The 22,671-nt window shown below is 46.2% G+C and overlaps 1 protein-coding gene across 2 annotated transcripts in view; it reads right to left on the bottom strand.

Moving 5' to 3' along the window:
• LOC139232516 (astrotactin-2) overlaps nt 1–22,671 on the bottom strand; it is a 1,052,969-nt gene that overhangs the window by 389,375 nt on the left and 640,923 nt on the right. The gene's annotated exons all lie outside the window — the stretch shown is intronic.

The raw sequence follows: 22,671 nt of genomic DNA on the forward strand, positions 1-22,671 counted from the left end.
GTTGAGCCACCTTCCCAGTTTTATTTTTACTCCAGACAGGGTTGTACAATTGTTGAAGTTCATCCATGTGATATTTAAATGTTTGCCATTGCCTATCCACCGTCAACCCTTTAAGTATCACTCGCAGTCTATTCTAGCCAATTCACGTCTCATACCATCGAGGTTACCTTTCCCCAAGTTCAGGATCCTAGTCTCTGAATTAACTGTGTCACTCTCCATCTTAATAAAGAATTCTACCATGTTATGGTCATTCTTCCCCAAGGGGCCGCGCACAACAAGATTGTTAATTAGTCCTTTCTCATTACACATCATCCAGTCTAGGATGGCCAGCCCTCTAGTTGGTTCCTCGACATATTTGTCGAGAAAACCATCCCTAATACACTCCAGGAAATCCTCCTCTACCGCATTGCTACCAGTTTGGTTAGCCCAGTCAATATGTAGATTAAAGTCGCCCATGATAACTGCTGTACCTTTATTGCACACATCCCTTATTTCTTGTTTGATGCTGTCCCCATCCTCATTACTATTGTTTGGTGGTCTGTACACAACTCCCACTAGCGTTTTCTGCTCTTTGGTATTCCATAGCTCCACCCATACAGATTCCACATCATCCAACCCAATGTCCTTCCTTACTGTTACATTAATTTCCTCTTTAACCAGCAACGCCAGCCCACCTCCTTTTCCTTTCTGTCTATCCTTCCTAAATGTTGAATACTCCTGGATGTTGAGTTCCCAGCCTTGGTCACCCTGGAGCCATGTCTCCATGATGCCAATTACATCATATCCGTTAACTGCTATCTGCGCAGTTAATTCGTCCACCTTATTCCGAATTCTCCTCGCATTGAGGCACAAAGCCTTCAGGCTTGTCTCTTTAACACCCTTTGTCCCTTTAGGATTTTGCTGTAATGTGGCCCTTTTTGCTTTTTGCTTTGGGTTTCTCTGCCCTCCACTTTTACTTTTCTTCTTTCTATCTTTTGCTTCTGCCCCCATTCTACTTCCCTTTGCCTCCCTGCATAGGCTCCCATCCCCCTGCCATATTAGTTTAACCCCTCCCAAACAGCGCTAGCAAACACTCCTCCTCGGACATTGGTTCCGGTCCTGCCCAGGTGCAGACTGTCCGGTTTATAATGGTCCCACCTCCCCCAGAACCGGTTCCAATGTCTCAGGAATTTGAATCCCTCCCTTCTGCACCACTCCTCAAGCCACGTATTCATCTGAGATATCCTGCACCCCACTGGAATCCTCAGCCTCGGACCGTGGGAAACCATGGAATGTCCCACCAACGCTCAAACTTCTACTCAGGGAAGGGGCTAGCACCTCAATAGAACATACAAACATAAGAACATAAGAAATAGGAACAGGAGTAGGCCATACGGCCCCTCGAGCCTGCTCCACCATTCAATAAGATCATGACTGATCTGATCATGGACTCAGCTCCACTTCCCCGCCCGCTCCCCATAACCCCTTATCCCCTTATCGTTTAAGAAACTGTCTATTTCTGTCTTAAATTTATTCAATGTCCCAGCTTCCACAGCTCTCTGAAGCAGCGAATTCCACAGATTTACAACCCTCTGAGAGAAGAAATTTCTCCTCATCTCTGTTTTAAATGCGTGGCCCTTTATTCTAAGATCGTGCCCTCGAGTTCTAGTCTCCCCCATCAATGGAAACATCCTCTCTGCATCCACTGCGTCAAGCTCCGTCATAATCTTATACGTTTCGATAAGATTACCTCTCATTCTTCTGAATTCCAATGAGTAGAGGCCCAACCTACTCAACCTTTCCTCATAAATCAACCCCCTCATCCCCGGAATCAACCTAGTGAACCTTCTCTGAACTGCCTCCAAAGCAAGTATAGCCTTTCATAAATATGGTAATCAAAACTGCACCCAATATTCTAGGTGTGGCCTCACCAATACCTTATATAGCTCTAGTAAGACTTCCCTGCTTTTATACACCATCCCCTTTGCAATAAAGGCCAAGATACCATTGGCCTTCCTGATCACTTGCTGTACCTGCATACTATCCTGTTCTCCTGCTGCACTGCGGCACTTTGCAATCTTTCTCTATTTAAATAATAACTTGCTCTTTGATTTTTTTCTGCTAAAGTGCATGACCTCACACTTTCCGACATTATACTCCATCTGCCAAATTTTTGCCCACTCACTTAGCCTGGCTATGTCCTTTTGCAGATTTTTTGTGTCCTCCTCACACATTGCTTTTCCTCCCATCTTTTTATCGTCAGCAAACTTGGTTACATTACACTCAGTCCCTTCTTCCAAGTTAATATAAATTGTAAATATTTTGGGTCCCAGCACTGATCCCTGCGGCAGGCCACTAGTTACTGGTTGTCAACCAGAGAATGAACCATTTATCCCGACTCTCTGTTCTCTGTTAGTTAGCCAATCCTCCATCCATGCCATCCCAATCCTGTGAAATTTTATCTTATGCAGTAACCTTTTATGTGGCACCTTGTCAAATGTCTTCTGGAAGTCCAAATACACCACATCCACTAGTTCCCCTTTATCCACCCTGTTTGTTACATCCTCAAAGAACTCCAGCAGATTTGTCAAACATGACTTCCCCTTCACAAATCCTCTGCCTGACCGAATTTTGCTTTTCCAAATGTCCTGCTACTGCTTCTTTAATAATGGACTCCAACATTTCCCCAACCACAGATGTTAGGCTAACCAGTCTATAGTTTCCTGCTTTTTGTCTACCTCCTTTTTTAAATAGGGGCATTGCATTTGCAGTTTTCCAATCTGCTGGGACCTCCCCAGAATCCAGGGAATTTTGGTAAATTACAACCAATGCATCCACAATCCCTGCCGCTACTTCTCTTAAGACCCTAGGATGCAAGCCATCAGGTCCAGGGGATTTATCTGCCTTTAGTCCCATTATCTTACTGAGTACCACCTCCTTAGTAGTTGTGATTGTGTTAAGTTCCTGCCCCCTATAGCGCCTAGACTATCCACTGTCGGAATATTGTTCGTGTCCTGTACCGTAAAGACTGATGCAAAATATTTGTTCAGAGTTTTTGCCATCTCCATTTTCACCATGACTAATTCCCTGGTCTCGTCCTCTAAGGGAGCAACATTTACTTTAGCCATCCTTTTCCCTTTTATATACCTACAGAAACTCTTGCTATCTGGTTTTATATTTTGCGTTAGTTTACTTTCATCGACTATCTTCCCCTTCTTAATCATTTTTTTAGTCGTTCTTCACTGGCTTTTAAAAGCTTCCCAGTCTTCTGTCCTCCCACGAGTTTTGGCCTCTTTGTATCCCCTTGTTTTTAATTGGATACCATCCTTTATTTCTTTAGTTAGCCACGGATGGCTATCTTTTCTCTTACACCCTTTCCTCCTCACTGGAATATATTTTTCTTGAGAGTTGTGAAATATCTCCTTAAATGTACACCACTGTTCATCAACCGTCCTACACTTTAATCTATTTTCGCAGTCCACTTTACCCAACTCTGCCCTCATACCTTCATTGTCTCCTTTATTTAAGCTTAGTACGCTGGTTAGAGATCCAACTTTCTCACACTCCATTCAATCATGCAATAGGCGGCATTTGCACCTCCTCCAAAGTGAGTACAACAGTGAGGACTCCATCCATCCAACCCCTGCCCCTCACCCCCATGCTCTTGGTCTGGATGGTGGGATTGAAAGGTGTTCTTGTCTTCAGGCTTGTCCGTGTCTGAATCGTTTTCTGCATTGGCTTCAACCTCGTCAGTGTTGGCCTCAAGTTCTGCAAAATATAACAGAACAGACAAATGGTTAGCAACAGAGGAGGGGGCATGGTGGCATGAGTAGGCACACACAGTGCAGGCAGCAGACTCATTTGAAGGACCACGATGAATGATAGCACATTGCATCAACCGAAGCGTAGCTGACTGAGACATTCACATGAACCGAAGCATGGCTAGCCCACACAGTACTTAACATTTAGCAAAGCCAGACTGTGGCATTTGCAGAACTTACCCTCTCCCTCGAATGTGGGCCCAGCTTGTGCAGTGGTGGTTGCTTTTCTCCAGGCAGGACCCATCAAAGCAGCGACCCTCTCTTCCAAGGGTGTCAGTGAGTGCAGATTTGCCGAGCCTCCTCTTGTTCAAGTTCTTTCCCTTTTGTTGTATGTCACCTTCCTCTGCAATGATGAAAGTATAACTTTTTAGAGAGGATGTATTTCTGTTGGGTGGGATATATACAGTTGGTCACATTTACAATTGCAATTCCATTGAAAAATTAAAATATTACTTACACTAACTACTTGACCAATGTCCTGCCACTTCTTTTTGCACTGGCCTCCAGACCTCGGGGTTGTCACCGTTGCACAGTAATCTTCTGCAAGTTGTTTCCAGCGTTTCTTCATTTCTTTGGGTGGAACTTCTGTGACCTCTGCTGGTGTCCAGCTCCTGCCATCTGCCCTCAATCACAGTAACTAGTGCCCCCACTTCATCCTGTAAGAAATTCTTGGTCCTTGCGCCGCATTGCATGTTCTATTGCAGCTCCCGATTTTTCCAATGATAGTTAATGTTCTCAGACAGCACTCAAAGTTCTCATACATATAACTGGCTCTATAAAAATGGCCGATTGCAGACCGGGAGCTGTACCGAGCATGCGCGCCCATAGGAATCACGTCAAAAATGTACTTTTTTCCCCCACGAATGCGCAGAAGGGGCGGTATAGTTTTTTCTGCACATACATTAGGCTCCATCCCTCGAGGCTACAGGACAGGCGCCAATTTCAAAAAATCAAACGGGGAAACTTGGCACATTTATTTTTGGAACAGTTGTGGCCTAGAAAAACGGGTGTGACTCTGGCAATACATCAAAAAATGGTTTGGGGGAAAATCGAACCCTTTGGGTTACCATGATGCTGATTTATCAGTTGTTTCCACCATTTAGTATATTACTCTCACTATTCCTCACGTATGTAACAAGGATACCGCAATATACCAGGTTTTATGGCAGTGACTGCAACAAAACACATAAAAACTAACAAGGTATCTCAAGCCATTGCTCACAGTCAGAAGCATAGAGCACAGCTGTAACGTTCAGCTGCAAAGATGAAGGTGTGTTTGACTTGGTCTGTCCCTTTAAGTCCATTATCCAAATTTCCCTGTGAGAAAATGATCTAAATAAGCACATCCGGAGATCAACCAGTGGGCAATTTCTGAGGGGGTTTTCTGTAAATTGGCAACCGCTTGTAAATCTCTGACTCCTACCATTGTGGACAGACCAGTGTGCATAATGCCTGATTCCACACGTTCCCAAGGTCATTACTTCATTTTCAGAATTTTACAATGGTTCACATATTGGTGCAGTTGTGCATTTTGCTTACATGACATTTGCAGGATAGTGCATTGATGCAGCAAGTCTGTTGCCGTGTTACTATGTGCTAGAGTGACAGTGACAAGCTTCAGCTCCAACGTGTTTTAATGATGGTGGCCAGTTTGATACATCATGGCTGCTCGTTTACTGTTGTAATTAAACAATTATGTTGCTGCATTTTCAGTTGATAACATCAAAACAAAAGGACTATAATTAATTCCAACTTGTAGTCTGAAGAATTGAATGATAGGTCCAACAGTCACCAATAATTCTGGTTGCAAATGATATAACAAAATGTCAATAACAAGAATTGTGTCGCAATTGTGTAGAAATGAAAATGGGTACGGTCTCATCTGTTCGCTATCTGTAGCAAAGCTGTAATCACCAATCTAATGGACATTGCAAAAGACAAACCAAGGAAATGTTCCCTTAATTGTGTCAGCTTTAGCTCAGTAACACAAAAAGTTAGTATGCAGGTACAGCAAGTAATCAGGAAGGCAAATGGAATGTTGGCCTTTATTGCAAGGGAGATACACTATAAAAGCAGAGAATTCCAACAACAATTGTACAGGGTATTGATGAGGCCACACCTAGAGTACTACATATTGTTTTGGTCTCCATATTTAAGGAAGGATATACTTGCATTGGAGGCTGTTCAGAGATGGTTCTCTATCACCAACAGTTCTGATTGTAATTGATATGACGAAATGCCAATAATAAAAACACTGTAGCACCAACTCTCTGGAGTGGGCCTTAAAGCCACTACTACTAGAACATAAGAACATAAAAAATAGGAGCAGAGTAGGCCACCTGGCCCCTCGAGCCTGCTCCATCATTTAATAAGATCATGGCTGATCTGATCATGGACTCAGCTTCACTTCCTTGCCCACTCCCCTTAACCCTTTATTCCCTTATCGTTCAAAAATCTGTCCATCTCCACCTTAAATATATTCAATAACCTAGCCTCCATAGCTCTCTGGGGTAGAAAATTCCAAAGATTTACAACCTTCTGAAAGAAGAAATTCTTCCTCATCTCAGTTAAATGGGCGGCCCCTTATTCTGAGACTATGCCCCCTAGTTTCAGTTTCCCCTATGAGTGGAAATATCTTCTCTGCATCTACCTTGTCGAGCCCCCTCATTATCTTATATATTTCGATAAGATCACCTCTCATTCTGTTTTGTATGAGATGAAAAACTGAGTTCTTGTGTGCCCTCTCGGGTGGACGCAAAAGATTCTATGACATGATTTGAAGAACAACATTTCACTCTCAAACCAACACTACTGAAACAAATAAAGCATTCAGTGCCCTCATTGCTGTTTGTGGGCTCTTCTTGTGTGCAAGGTGGATGTCACATTTCCCTACATAAAAACAGTGACTACACTTTTAAAAGTATCGGCTATGAGGTGATTCAGGATGTCCTGAGGACCAGAAAGGTGGTATGTAAGTGCAAGTTCTTTCTTTCATGTGTTTTTTTTTCCAAAAAATTTCAAATATGAAGCACATATCTTGGCCCTGCTCCTCAGTATTGCTCTTCTGGAGAGACCAATCTCAATACATCACTGCGGGTGTGGTGCATTTTACTGACTTCCACCAGAATACCTCAGCATAATGTTCTGCTAATCCTAATTATTGCTAAATAATCTCAGAAACATGCACACTGCACTGCATTGTTACTGTCAATAATTACATGTGCTATTGTCAACATTTGATGACATCTGGCTACACTTATGGAAATGAATTTTTTTTATTATATTTCCATATGATTGTTCCTTTGCTTTCCTGTAAAACATAAAGTTTGATTTAAAGCTGAAAGTATTTCGCCAAGACGAAATGCTAATGGCAGTGGGAGAAAGAAATGGTTGTCAGTAAGTTGTTAACAGATGTTCCATACATTCAGCATGAAGCTGCTGACACTCTGGGGTCTACTGAAGACACTGTTGGAGGGGGAAACCTGGCAGCTTATCAGATACCAAGTTAGAATTTTTTTTTTTCATTACAAATAATTTGCCATCCAGAAAGGTACATTGTTTTATACACAGATACCGTTCCAATTAATAACTGGAATGTATCTTCCACCAGAAAATCTACTGTCAGAAAGTGTTCGGCAGCTTAACTGATCTGATGCAAAGATTGTTTTTTTTATGACAAAGATCAGCCATATTTTAACAAAGTATTATTATTGGCTACCATTATAATGGAATATTTTTTTCTGAGGAGGAGAGATTTTCAAGCATTGCACAATTCTCTGTACTTCTTGGTGGTATTTTCAATCACTCATTCATAGTCAGCTTTAATTATTTGCTAGTTTAATATGAAATGCTAGTTCAGGTGGATGTGAAAGATCCCAGGGCACTACTTACAAGAAGAGCAGAGGTGTTCTCCCCAGCGTCCGGGCCATATTTATCCCGCAACCAACATCATCAAAACAGATTATCTGGTCATTATCACATTACTGTTTGTGGGACTTTGCTGTTTGCAAATTGGCTACCGCATTTCCTACATTAGACTAGTGACCACACTTCAAAAGTACTTAATTGGCTGTAAAATCGCTTTGGGACTTCATTAGGTTATGAAAGGCTCTACATAAATGCAAGTTCTTTCGCTCTTCTTTACAACAGCAACCTGCAGTGAATTTCGTACATTCTTGATTTGACTTACTTTTAGGTGATAAAGTGGGAATAATTAGAGCAATGCCGAATATGGAATGTATCTTGAAACAGATACAATGGCCGGAATTTTCTGGGGTGTCAGCGGGCAGGATCAGGGGCAGATCGGGTGGGAATGTGTTTTTTTTTTACAGTGGGTTGGCAACCTATCGCAATGCGCCTTTCCCAATGTCGGATCTGTCAGCGCTGAGCAGACCTGACAGGCAGCGGTGGGCAACCAAATTAAACTAATTATAATGTACTTACCAGACCCTTCACAGGCTTTTTCGCCTTACTTTTTAAACTTTAACTTAATGGCCAAGGAAACTACACTGTTCAGTAACCACTTCCATCAGCCTGAGGCAGAAGTTCAGTGGCCATTGCTCCAGCTGATTACTGTACTTCAAATGTACAGTAAAAGCTCCCACCTGACAGAGATCATTTTCCTTAGCCACAAACTATTCCTCACTGCATTTCCACAACAGATTCAGCAGGCTGCAAGTCTTTCCACAAGTCTCTATCCAGTCTCACCTCATTAACTCTCTCACCATTAACAGATACGTCTGTCATCTCTACTTCACCTGCTGTCTATTCCTTCAGCATGGATGCTGTTTATACTGTCTCACCTTTGTCCTCAGAATCGGACCACGATGAGCCCCCAAACCAGCATCACCAACAACACCAACCTTCTCCGCAATCACCTGATGCTGCACAGGACACAGGGCTTCAGCACCCGACCACATTGCTTCCTGGGAGGCCAGGGATGGTCTCACCAGGGCCAGATTTACTTAACTTTATACTGTGCATCCTGGCTGCCACATGATTCGCCAAGTTAGCATCACCCCACATCAACACCATAAAGCATTCCTACAATGACCAAGCCATTGCGGGGAGTACCCTTATGCCTCACCATTCAATGCAGTGCAATAAGCCACTTTCAAAGGTGCCGACAAATTTGGCCAAGTCCGAAAGTGTTGAAAATAAAGATTTAAATGTTTGACAGCACATTAATAGAAACTTTACATAAACATTGTATAAAACACCCAAGTGGCCACCCTTGTGAGTTGTTAGTTGGTATGATTGCATGAGGATGAGGGTGAGTGTGAGGGGTGGCTAGTGAGATGGGGATGTGGTAATGTAGATAGAGAGGGATGGGTAGAGGTGCAAGGGAAGTTGATGTGAGTAAGGATGTGCAGGAGTAGGGTAGGGAAGATAGTGTGCAATGGGGATGTGATGAGTGGCACAGCAGGATGAGGTTGAGTGTGGTTTTGTACTAACATTTCGTGATCTAATGAGATCATTGAAATGTTTGTGCCATATCACCAAGTTCTCCTGATCACATCGCTGCTTATGCCCTCCTGCGCAATGACCAACCCGGCTGTCTTGGTCTCCTGGGGGCGGTCTCTTCCACCCATCAGAAGAGAGAAGGACCTGTCTGCCTGCTCTGACTCCCTCTATAAACATATGGAGTGAGTCATGGGAGAACCTGGGTGCAGCCGTGCACCTCTGTGCAGCACTTGTCAGTGTTTGCAGCACCTCAATGCTGTAGAACACTGACAGCACAAATGTGAAAACAAAGTTGGCCATGGTCCCTTTCAGGAAATTGGCTGATGATGCGCCATGAATGACATTACCAGACCCACTTCCTCTAATTGGGCCGGGAAACACACTGGACAGGCTTAACAAGCCCTATTAACATAAATTCATTTTAGACAGTGGGATAGAGCCAACAGCGGGGCTGCAACCTACCACCGACTTTGCCCGCCCTGGACCTGCCGAGGTAAGTAAATTCCTGGCCTACGATTCAAGGGTCAACATTTTCCCATTCCTCATGTTTGCCATGCACAAAGCAATCTTGATGCTTCAGGGCAGCCTCACGTATTAAACATGCCCAAAATAAATCCTACCTCTAATTTAAACAAGTAAACATTAAGGGACAATAGATGATACATTATTTTCAATTGTAATCATTATTAATTTGATACTGGCAATAGATTTATTAAGGGTTCTCTTCCACCACCCAGTTAGCAAAATGAAGCTCATGTGTCTAAGATTAAGCATGGAATTGTCTGCTTCAATTTTGTCACAGCAACATCATCATCAACATAGGCAGTCCCTCGGAAATGAGGAAGACTTGCTTCCACTCTTAGCATGAGTTCTTAAGTGTCTGTATAGTCCAATATGAGAAACACAATCTCTGTCACAGGTGGGACAAATAGTCGTTGAGAGAAGGGGTGGGTGGGACTGGTATGCCGCATGCTCTTTCCGCTGCCTGCGCTTGATTTCTGCATACTCTTGGTGATGAGACTCGAGGTGCTCAGCGCCCTCGCGGATGCACTTCCTCCACTTAGGGCGGTCTTTGGCCAGGGACTCCCAGGTGTCATGGGGATGTCGCACTTTATCAGGGAGGCTTTGAGGATGTCCTTTCCGCTGCCCTCCTTTGACTCGTTTGTCGTGAAAGAGTTCTGAGTAGAGCAATTGCTTTGGGAGTCTCGTGCCTGGCATGCGAACTATGTGGCTTATCCAGTGGAGCTGGTCAAGTGCGGTCAATGCTTCAATGCTGGGGATGTTGGCCTGGACGAGAACGCTAACGTTGGTGCGTCTGTCCTCCCAGGGAATTTGTAGGATCTTGCGGAGACATCGTTGGTGATATTTCTCCAGCGACTTGTGGTGTCTACTGTACATGGTCCATGTCTCTGAGCCATACAGGAGGAGGCATATTACTACAGCCCTGTAAGACCATGAGTTTGATAGCAGTTTTGAGGGCCTGGTCTTCAAACACTCTTTTCCTCAGGTGGCCGAAGGCTGCACTGGCACACTGGAGGCAGTGTTGGATCTTGTCGTCAATGCCTGCTCTTTTTGATAGGAGGCTCCCGAGATAAGGGAAGTGGTCCACGTTGTCCAGGGCCGCGCCATGGATCTTGATGACTGGGGGGCAGTGCTGTGTGGCGAGGGCAGGCTGGTGGAGGACCTTTGTCTTACTGATGTTCAGCATAAGGCCCATGCTTTCGTACGCCTCAGTAAATACATCGACTATGTCCTGGAATTCAGCCTCTGTATGTGCGCAGACGCAGGCGTCGTCCGCATACTGTAGCTCACGACAGAGATTGGGGTGGTCTTGGACCTGGCCTGGAGACGGCAAAGGTTGAACAGGTTCCCACTGGTGCTGTAGTTTAGTTCCACTCTAGCAGGGAGCTTGTCGAATGTGAGGTGGAGCATGGCATCGAGGAAGATTGAGAAGAGGGTTGGGGCGATGTCGCAGCCTTGCTTGACCCCGGTCCGGACATGGATTGGGTCTATGATGGATCCATTTGTCATAGGATCACAGCTTGCATGTTGTCGTGGAGCAGGCGGAGGATGGTGACAAACTTTTGGGGGCATCCAAAACGGAGGAGGACTCTCCATAGACCCTCGTGGTTGACAGTGTCAAAGGCCTTTGTAAGGTCGAAGAAGGCCATATTTAAGGGCTGGTGCTGTTCCCTACATTTTTCCTACATTTGTCGCGCTGCAAAAATCATGTCTGTTGTGCCCCGTAGGGGACGAAATCCGCACTGCGACTCCGGGAGGAGCTCCTCGGCCACAGGGGGAAGACGGTTGAGGAGGACGCTAGTGATGACTTTCCCAGTGGTTGATAGCAGGGAGATTCCTCTGTAGTTGCCGCAGTCGGACTTGTCCTCTTTTTTAAAGATGGTCGTGATCACTGCATCTCTGAGATCTCCCGGCATGCTCTCCTCCCTCCAGATGAGAGAGATGATGTCATGTATTCGCGCCAACAGTGCCCCTCTGCCATACTTCAGTGCCTTAGCAGGGATTCCATCCGCACCCATAGCCTTGTTGTTTTTAAGCTGTCTTATGGCTTTTTCTATCTCGTGCAGTGTTGGGGTCTTACTGAGGTGGTGGCAGGTAGCATGCTGCGGGATGGAGTCGAGAACACTCGGGTCAAAGGCAGAGTTTCAATTGAGGAGATCTTCGAAGTGCTCCTTGCAGCGGGCCCTGACTGCCTCGGTGTCCTTGATGAGTGTTTCCCCATTCTTGGCCAGCAGTGGAGTGGGGCCTTGGGTTTTTGGACCATAGGTGGCCTTGACTGCGATGAAGAATCCTCGGACATCATGGCTGTCGGCCAGCTGCTGTAACTCCTGTGTTTTCTCCATCCACCACCTGTTCTTTAGGTCCTGGTTTTTTGTTGAACCTCAGCCTTGAGCCGTCAGTAATGCTGCACTAAAGAATTAAATACCAACTTCACTCAGAAATATAAGCTGTAGTTTATTTTAGTGCAAATATTACAGGTTTAACTTGTTTTGTCTTGAGCAAGGGAGGTATCAAACCATCCAATTAAAACACACCTTGTGGAATTTCAAATATGTATTTGATTGGCAGCTCTTGTGAAGTTAAGAAGCAATCATTTTGCTTATTTTGCTCAAATCAGTCTGCCTGAAGCATTTGGAAAGACATTTTTGCCCTTTGCCTTGTGAGACTTTTAAGAAGGTAAAGATTTCTCGTATCTGATGCCGCTAAGCACTGGGGACCAGTTGCATTTGATACACTGCCAGGACTGCACGAGTTCACAGTCATGCCTTTTGGAATGAAGAATGGCTCCACCATATTCCAGTCCCTGCTGGATACCATTCTGACAGGGATCTGGCATTATGCCCCGGCATATATTGATGATATCGTCATTTTGGTTGAACATGGGTTGAACAACACATCACCTATGTACTAACCTGGTTGAGCAAAGCAGGGTTGATAGTTAAAGCTGGAAAGTGGTCACTGTACATAGGTCACCGTATGGGGGTGCGGGGGGGTGGGGCGCAGGTGGGGGGGGCGGGTGTTGGAAAGGATACCATGGCAGGCTAAGGTGGATGCGATTGCTCATTTGATCTAAACTGCAATCAAAAACAGACACCCCAATTAAAATTTAAATAATATTGCCGCATCATTAACTTACTTGATTTGCAAGTGATCAGGTCCATTGATATGGAAGATGGCCTTGCGGAGATCCTGTGCCAACTACTGTAGATTATTCCCAAGCATTTACGGTTCATAATGATGTTTCAGACAGGGACACTGGTACTTTGCTGAGACAAGTAAATGATTATGGGAAGGAAGACCTAGTCGCTTACCTGAGTTGAATGCTACTGCTTTGAGAAATGTCTAAGTCGATAAATGAAAAATAATATTTTAAGCATCATCTGGACACTGGAGTAGCTGGCGCTTGCAAGAGGCCAGAACCATTTTCTTCATGAAGGTTCATTTGAATTTGATCAATGAGCAGTGACAAGCTTAGGTAAACAATGAATACAATTTCAGAGTCTTGGACTGATAATCTGGAGATGGGAGTTAAAATCCCACCACAGCAGTTGGGGAATTTAAGTTCAGTTAATTTAATAAATCTGGAATTAAAAATAAGCTAGTATCAGCAATGGTGACCATTAAACTACTGGATTGTTGTAAAAACCTAATAGGTTCACTAATGTCCTTCAGGGAAGGAAGTCTGCCATTCTTACCTGGTCTGGCCTATATGGGACTCCAGACCCACAGCAATGTGGTTGACTCTTAACTGCCCTTTGAAATGGCCTAGCAGCCACTGAATTGTATCAAACTGCTATGAAAAACTGTAAGAATAAAACTGGACAGACCACCAGGTATCGATCTAGGCACTGGATTCAGACACGACAACGGCACACCCAGCCTAGTCAATCTTGCAAAGTACTCCTTACGAGCACCTGAGGACTTGTGCCAAAATTGAGAGAGCTGTCCCACAGTCAAGCAACAAACTGACATAGTCATACTCACAGAATCAATACCTTTCAGCCAACATCCCAGATGCCTCTATCACCATCCCTGGCTGGGTATGTTCTGTTCCACAGGCAGGACAGGCCCACCAGAGGTGGTGGCACAGTGGTATACAGTTGGGAGGGAGTGGCCCTGGGAGCCCTCAACATTGACTCTAGATCCCATGAAGTCTTATTGAATCAGGTCAAACATGTACTCCTTCAGCTGACGAATCAGTACTCCTCCATGCTGGAAAAAGGACTGCAAGAACACAGACTGTACTCTGGGTGGGGGACTTCAATGCCCATCACCAAGAGTGGCTCTGTAGCAACACTACTGACTGAGCTGGCTGAATCCTGAACCAAACAGCTGCCAGACTGAGCCTGCAGCAAGTGATGAGGGAAACATCCCGGCTACAGCGCTGAAGACTTGTGCACTAGAACTAGCTGCGGCTCTAGCCTAGCTGTTCCAGTACAGCAACAACATTGGCATCAACCCTACAAAGTAGAAATTTGCCCAGGTATGTCACGTCCACAAAAAGCAGGACAAATCCAATCCGGCCAATTACCGCCCTATCAGCCTACTCTCAGGCCAGAATTTTGCCGGCGCTCAGAGGACGGCAGGGATGGCAGGTCAGCTGTAAAATTTAAGATGATTTAAAACAGCCACTTTGCAATGCTTTTTTCCCAGCTTTTTGAATTTAACATGTCGCCCACTGGTTTCCCACTGTTATTAGACCAAAGCTGAGGCGGGAGGTCACTAGCTACTGTTTCAGCTGATGAGTTGACAGCTTCAAATGTCAAGTCACAGCTCCCAGCTGAATGAGAAATGTTACCTTAGCCACTAGCTTCTCTAAACTGCATTTCTACTACAGATTCACCATGCTGCAAGTCTTCATACTAGTCTCCATCCAGTCTGACCTCATTACCTCTCCCGCCATTGACAGATCACTTCCGTCGTCTCTACTTCACCTGCCATCTATTCCAGCAGCATCGGTGCACTTTATACTCCCTCACCTTGGTCCTCAGAATCCCACAACAATCAGCCCCAACACCAGCATCACTAGGCACACCAGCAGCACCAGGCACACCAGCAGCACCAACTACAACACCAACCTTCTCCGCAATCAACTGATGCTGCACAGGACACAGGGCATCACATTGCTGCCCGAGACACCAGTGATGGCCTCACCACAGCCAGATTTACTTCACTTGACACTGTACACCCTGGCTGCCACAGGTTGGCAGCACCCCACACCAACACCACAAAGCATCCCTACAATGCCCAAGCTCCATTCCTTTCTCACTCATCAGCATTGCAGGGGGTATCATTATGTCTCACCATTCACTGCAACTCACTAAGCCACATCCAAAGGTGCCCACAAGTCTATCCAAGAAATCAAAGTGTTGAAAATAAAGATTTAAATGTTTGACAGCACATTAATAGAAACGTCACATGAACATTGGCTAAAACACAGCTTTGCCTATCCTTGTGGGCTGTTAGTTGGTATGATTGGACTAGGATGAGAGTGAGTGTGAATGGTGGCTAGTGAGATGGGGAAGTGATAATGTAGATAGAGAGGGATGGGTGGAGGTCCAAGGTAAGTTGGTGTGAGTAAGGGTGTGCAGGAGTAGGGTAGGGAAGGCAGAGTGTTGGTGGTGTGATGAGTGGAACAGCAAGATGAGGTTGAGTGTGGCTTTGCAGTAATGTTTCGTGATCTACTGACATCATTGATAGATTTGCGCCACTGCAGCCTGGTTATCCTGATGACATCTCTGCTTGTGCCCTTCTGTGCAATGTGCAACCAGGCTGTGTTGGTCTCGTGGGGAGGTCTCTTCCACCCATGGGAAGGGAAGAGAACCTCCCTGCGTGCTATGACTCCCTCCATAAGCACATGGAGGGAGTCATATGAGAGCCGAGATAAGTCCTGCATCTTTGTGCAGTGCTTGTCAGTGTTTGCAACACCTCAAAGGCTGTAGAACACTGACACACAATCAATTGCGCAGTGTCCCTTTAAGGAAGCTGGCTGAAGACGCGTCAACAAATGATGTCATCAGACCCGCTTCCTTCAATTGGCCGAGAAACTTGCTGAGCGGGCTTAACAAGCTCAATCAAGGGAACGTCATATCGAAGGAGGGGTTGGAGACAGGATTGTGGCTCGGACCTGCCACCGACGTCGCCCGCCACAGACCCGCTGAAGTAGGGAAAATCACGGCCTCAGTCATCAACAAACTGATGGAAGGGGTCATCAACAAAACTATCAAGCAGCACATGCTCACCAATAATTGGCTCATCAATGCTCAGTTTGGGTTCTGCCAGGACCACTCAGCTCCAGACCTCATTACAGCATTGTTCCAAATATGGACAATAGAGCTGAGTTCTGGAGGGGAGGTGAGAGTGAATGCCCCTGACATCAAGTTAGCCTGTGACTGAGTGTGGCATAAAGCAGCCCGAGTAAAATTTAAGTCAATGTGAATCAGGAGGAAGAGTCTCCACGAGCTAAAGTTATATCTAACATAAAACCAGACGCTTGTAGGCCAATCATCTCAGCCCCAGAACATTGCTGCAGGATTTCCTCAGAGCAGTGTCCTAGCTCCAAACATATTCAGCTGCTTCATCAATGTCCTTTCCTCCATCATAAGGTCAGAAGTGGGGATGGTCGCTGATGATTGCACAGTTCAATTCGCAACTCCTCAGATAATGAAGCACTCCTTGCCAGCATGCAGTAAGACCTGGACAGCATTCAAGCTTGGGCTAATAAGTGGCAATAACATTCGCATCACACAAGTGCCAAGCAATGACCAACTCCAAGAAGAGAGAGTCTTACCACCATCCCTTGACATTCAATGACATTATCATCATCAAATCCACCACCATCAACATCCTGGAGTTCACCATTTGTTACAATAAAAAATAAACGCGGGCCATGCCTTTCGAAACCTTCCCCCAATTTTGTTTGGTGAAACGACAGATTCACAATAAACTGAATGCTGGAAAAATATTCAGTTCTTCTTCCTTTGAAATATGCTTTGATTTGCCACAGTGCCACAATTTTCAGTTGATTAGGACCTGTTGAGAGTGTTTAGCACAACGTGCCTGAGTATTCAAAAAACAATGCAAGCACATGCCTATTTCCCACAAGATTCCTTTTAAATGAGTGTATAATAAAAAGGTCATTGATCTGAATAATTCACTGGGAATGTTTAGTTTATAAAATGTTGTTGTGATTTTATTCCCAAAAGTTCAATAACTACTTTGTACAAAAGATCATTAATTAACATTGTAGTCTTGTTCAGCTGTCGCGCTGCGAAAATCAGTCCGTTGTGCCCCATAGGGGATGAAATCTGCACTGTGACACCGGGAAGAGCTCCTCGGCCACGGGAAGAAGACGGTTGAGGAGGACTCTAGCGACGACTTTCCCAGTGTCTGATAGCAGGGAGATTCCTCTGTAGTTGCCGCATTCAGATTTGTCCACTTTTTTAAAGGTGGTCACGATTACTGCATCTCTGAGATCCTCCGGCATGCTCTCCTCCCTCCAGATGAGAGAGATGAGGTTGCTGCCCCAGCAATGCCTCTCCGCCATACTTCAATGCCTCAGCAGGGATTCTGTCCGCACCCGTAGCCTTGTTGTTTTTAAGCTGTCTTATGGCATTTTCTACCTCGTGCAGTGTTGAGGTCTCACTGAGGTGGTGGTGGGTAGCATGCTGCGGGATGGAGTCGAGAACACTTGAGTCAAAGGCAGAGTCTCGATTGAGGAGATCATCGAAGTGCTCCTTCTAGCGGGCTCTGACTGCCTCAGTGTCCTTGATGAGTGTTTCCGCGTTCTTGGCCAGCAGTGGGGTGGGGCCTTGGGTGTCTGCCTATAGGTGGCCTTGACTGCGATGAAGAATCCTTGGACATCATGGTAGTTGGCCTTACGCTAAACATCCATAAGACAAAGGTCCTCCACCAGCCTGTCCTCGCCACACAGCACTGCCCCCCCAGTCATCAAGATCCACGGCGCAGCCCTGGACACCGTGGACCACTTCCCATATCTCGGGAGCCTCCTATCAACAAAAGCAGGCATCGACGGCGCGATCCAACACCACCTCCAGTGCACCAGTGCAGCCTTCGGCTGCCTGAGGAAAAGAGTGTTTCAAGACCAGACCCTTAAAACTGCCACCAAGCTCATTGTCTATAATGCTGTAGTAATACCTGCCCTCCTGTATGGCTCAGAGACATGGACCATGTACAGTAGACACTTCAAATTGCTGGAGAAATATCACCAACAATGTCTCCGCAAGATCCTACAAATCCCCTGGGAGGACAGGCGCACCAACATCAGCGTCCTCATTCAGGCTAACATCTCCAGCATTGAAGCACTGACCACACTCGATCAGCTCCACTGGGCAGGCAAGATAGTCCGCATGCCAGACACGAGACTCCCAAAGCAAGTGCTCTACTCGGAGCTCCTTCACAGCAAACGAGCCAAAGGTGGGCAGTGGAAATGCTACAAGGACACCCTCAAAGCCTCCCTGATAAAGTGCGACATCCCCACTGACACCTGGGAGTCCCTGGCCCAAGACCGCCCTAAGTGGAGGAAGTGCATCCGAGAGAGCGCTGAGTACCTCGAGTCTCAACGCCGAGAGCATGCAGAAATCAAGCGCAGGCAGTGGAAGGAGCGTTCGGCAAACCAGTCCCACCCACCCCTTCCCTCAATTTACTATCTGTCCCACCTATGACCTAGTTTGTGGCTCTTGTATTGGACTGTTCAGCCACCAAAGAATTCACTTCAGGAGTGGAAGCAAGTCTTCTTCGATTCCGAGGGACTGTCTATGATAATGATGATGATGGTCTTGTTCATTGTCTGCATTGTGGTAAATGGGATTTCACTGTTTGAGACCGGAGAATATATATTAATTCCATATCCACTGGCATATTACTTGTATGCCTATCTTTCATTTTGCTTTACACCCTTGTTGGTCAAAAAACTGGTGGCTGTTTCATTCGTTTACATTTGAAAACAAAGGATGTGTGTTGCAGTAGCTACAGTAAAATAGTAATGTATGTACAGGCACATTTAACAGCCTGAATCAATTTATTTAATTTAAAAGTTGTGCTTAAGACATATTTACACAAGTACAACTCGATAAATGGGGCTGCTTCCATCTGCAAGCTGTTTGTGTTATAATAATACAACATTTCTGATACTGCTCTGCACGCCATATGGGAATGTCCCTTGATAAATACTGTGCGTTGGATCCTTTACAGGATAGTCTGCTATTGTAGGTTTCAAGGGTTCTTTCCAGCCAACTTTCTGTATTCAGTTACAGATTTTCGCTCTTCTATTTTTATTACTGAGATTTCTTCGTCTTGGTTTTCTAATCTCTTCCCTCACTCCCCCAATTTCAACCAATAGGCTAGCCTTTGCCTTACCACATCTTCAGTCAGGAACGCAGGCTTTCATTAAATGCCATCAACTGCATTCTGTGAACAGCCAATAGACAGCATAGTTCTGCCTGGCAATACTACCTCATAGAGTGACCTGACAGAGAGATAGCAAAGCCTCACAAGTAAGGGCTGGCAGGTTTTGAGGATCTGTTGAAAACGTGGTACTCGGTCTGGTAATCTTGATGCGATCTGATCGAGGGACAGGTCAACCCATCTTTCTTCTTCAAATGCAGAAATGTTGGGAAATACAAGCATTGCCAGGTTTTGTGTCAGACTTTCAGTATTTGTAGTTTTTCTTTGATCTTGTGACCCACCAGGTTTGGAACAAATTGTTAGGGCTGGAAATTCGGTTGAAGGTTTTTAAAGGCGTTAATGTCGGGCGGTCACTAAACTTAGCGCTGGGAAATGGTTTGGGTCGCCAGCCAACAAATTCAGTGGGTGTGCCCTGACAGTGGAGTGGAGCATTAAGGGAAGCGTTCCACACTTATCTTAGGGCGCTAGGCCGGGTGAGCAACGGAATATCTCGAGCTTAAGAGCCGGCTTCGTAGGGCTCCAAGAGAGGCCTCCATGAAAAAAAAAATCTGAACAAAAAATACAAAAAAACATTCCCTATACATTACTCACCCCAAATAAAGGTAAATCGCAAGAAAATGAAAAATGAAATCAATCACACTTACCTCAGGCAGTCATTACCACCGCCGGGACAGCTCTGCACACCAGCTTTCTCTGGCGGTGTCACTGCGGGGCGCTACAGGTGCAAGCGCAAAACAAATTTCAAATCCATGTCGATTCCAGGGGCATTGTACACTGGCACGATGCTCCCGGGAGATGCTCCTCTGCACTGGTACCAGCACACTGAATTTTGCCGAGTAGCGTGAATGCTTGTGCTTGTGGCTGCAAACCCTTTGGCGCCCCTGTTCCGGCTCTTATGAGGGGCAGTACCCCACCGAATTTCTAGCCCTGAGTATTCTAACTACCTGCAAGTCCAGGCAGACAAATAATGCATCCAGATTCCCTGGTCGTGTCATGGGGGGTTGTCCAAATTCACTAGTGTTCACTGGATGTTGTTTGAAACGCCCTGGTATTCTTGCAAGACAGATGCAACTAAAAGTCTATTTTGATTCAATGGGCCCAAGTTTCAGCCTCAGTTGCTCCTGATTTTTTGGAGCAACTGGTGTAGAACGGAGTATCTTAGAAATTCAAATTCTCGGCATTTAGTTTGCTCCAGTTCTAGTCAGTCAGAACAGTTTCACTTTGGAACAGAATTTTTTTTTCAAAAGGGGGCGTGTCCGGCCACTTACGCCTGTTTTCAAAGTTTCGGCAGTGAAAACTTACTCCAAACTAACTTAGAATGGAGTAAGTGAAGATTTTTGTACGCTCAAAAAAACCTTGTCTACACTTTAGAAAATAAGGTGTAGGTTACAAATCAGGCGTAGGGAATGGGGGGGGGGGGGGGGTAAAGGGAAGTTTACAAACATTAAACACTTCAGTTTTACAAATAAAGAGCCACCATCAAAAATAAAATGATAAAAACATCAATAAATCAACCAATAAATCAATCAAAAAAAATTAATAAGAAATAATTTTTTAAAAAATCAATAAATAAAACATTTTCTACTTACCGACTGCAGCACCAGGAGCCCTCCAACAGCGTGCCCGTCCCCAGCGTGCTGGGATGCCCCCCCCCCCCCCACCCCAGTGTGTCTCTGTCAGTGTCTCTATCTCTCTGTCTGTCTGTGTGTGTCTCTCACTCTCTGTCTGTCTGTCAGTGTCTGTGTTTCTGACAGTGAGGGGAGGGGGAGGAGGGGGGTAGAGGGAGAGAGGGGGGGCAGGGGGAGGGGAGGGAGGGAGGCAGAGGGGGAGGGATGGAAGGGGGAGGTATGGGGGAGAAGGGGGAGGGAAGGGGGGAAGGGGGAGGGGGGGAGAGAAGGAGGAGGGGGGAGAGAAGGGGAGGGGGGAGAGAAGGGGAGGGGGGAGAGAAGGGGAAGGGGGGAGGAGGAGGAGGAGAAGGGGGGGAGGAGGAGGAGGAGAAGGGGGGGAGGAGGAGAAGGGGAAGGGGGAGGAGGAGAAGAGGAAGGGGGGAGGGGAGGAGGAGAAGGGGAATGGGGGAGGGGGAGGAGGAGAAGGGGAAGGGGGGAGGGGGAGGAGGAGAAGGGGAAGGGGGAGAGAAGGGGAAGGGGGGAGGAGGAGAAGGGGAAGGGGGGGAGGAGAAGGGGAATGGGGAGGAGGAGATGGGTAAGGGGGGAGGAGAAGGGGAAGGGGGGAGGAGGAGAGGGGGAGAAGGGGAAGGGGGGAAGAGGAGAAGGGGAAGGGGGAGGGAGGGAGAGGGAGGTCAGGTCGGGTGGAAGGGGGGGGGGGGAGCGTGGGTCGGGTCCAGTCCGGGGGTCAGGTCGGGTCCGGGGGGGGGTGGGGGGAAGCGGGAGTCGGGTCCGGTCCGGGGGCAGGGGGGGAAGCGGGAGTCGAGTCGGGTCGGGAGGAAGCAGGAGCTGGGCGTGGGAGGCAGCCTTATGCACGCAGCCCCAGTGAGGCCATTCGGCCAGGACTAGGGGCTGCGTGCTTCGGGCCCCTCCCACACAGTTTTGGGCGCCTGGAGCTACTGCACATGCACGCCCCCTGTAGCGTGCATGTGCAGATGTCCCGGCACTGTTTACAGCGCAGGGACCTAGCTCCGCCCCCAACTGCTCGTGCTGCGCCGCGCCCAGCTCAAGAGGACCAGCAGGGAGCCGGAGAATCTGGAAGTTTTTTTTAGGCGCACTTTGTGGCACGAAAAACGGGCGTCCAGATCAGGACTGCGCCGTTCTAGGCGCGGCCCGAAACTTGGGCCCATAAAATGGACAAAGGGACAAGCCAGTCCGAATTTCCTGTTGATGGTGATGTGATGGTGGTAAGTGTAGAGAAATTCTACAGTCTCAAAAATGTGTTACTTTCCAGCTCCAAAATAATCTAAAGCAAATTATATAAATACATTTTTATCATTCAGTCACTATTCTTTTTTTTAAATTCTGCAATATTTTGTCATCAATGTGAAGTTCTGTTTTGCTCTATATACTGAAGGGGATACGGAAAAAAAAATAACCTACATAATGTGCCTTTCACAACCCAAATGTCCCAAAGCCAATTTTTAAAGGGTTACCATGTCGAAAATGCGGCAGGCACCTTGCACGTAGCAAGATCCCAAAAACAGCAATGTGATAATGACCAGATATGCTGTTATACTGATGTTGGTTTCAGCATAAATATTGGCTAATATTTACGCTGAAACCTCACCGCTCTACTTCGAAATAGTGCCATGGGATCTTTTACGTCCATCTGAAAGGGCAGATGGGGCTTCAGTTTAACGTCTCATCCAAAAGACAGCATCTCTGACAGTACTGCACTCCCTCAGTACTGCACTATAGTAACTGTCCAGATTAAGTGCTCAAGGGAGTGGGACTTGAACCCATGACCTTCTGATTCCAAGGCGAGAGAGCTACCCACTGAGCCATGGCTGACA

This window comes from Pristiophorus japonicus, chromosome 20 (genome assembly GCF_044704955.1).
Source record: "Pristiophorus japonicus isolate sPriJap1 chromosome 20, sPriJap1.hap1, whole genome shotgun sequence".
Lineage (NCBI taxonomy): Eukaryota > Metazoa > Chordata > Chondrichthyes > Pristiophoridae > Pristiophorus > Pristiophorus japonicus.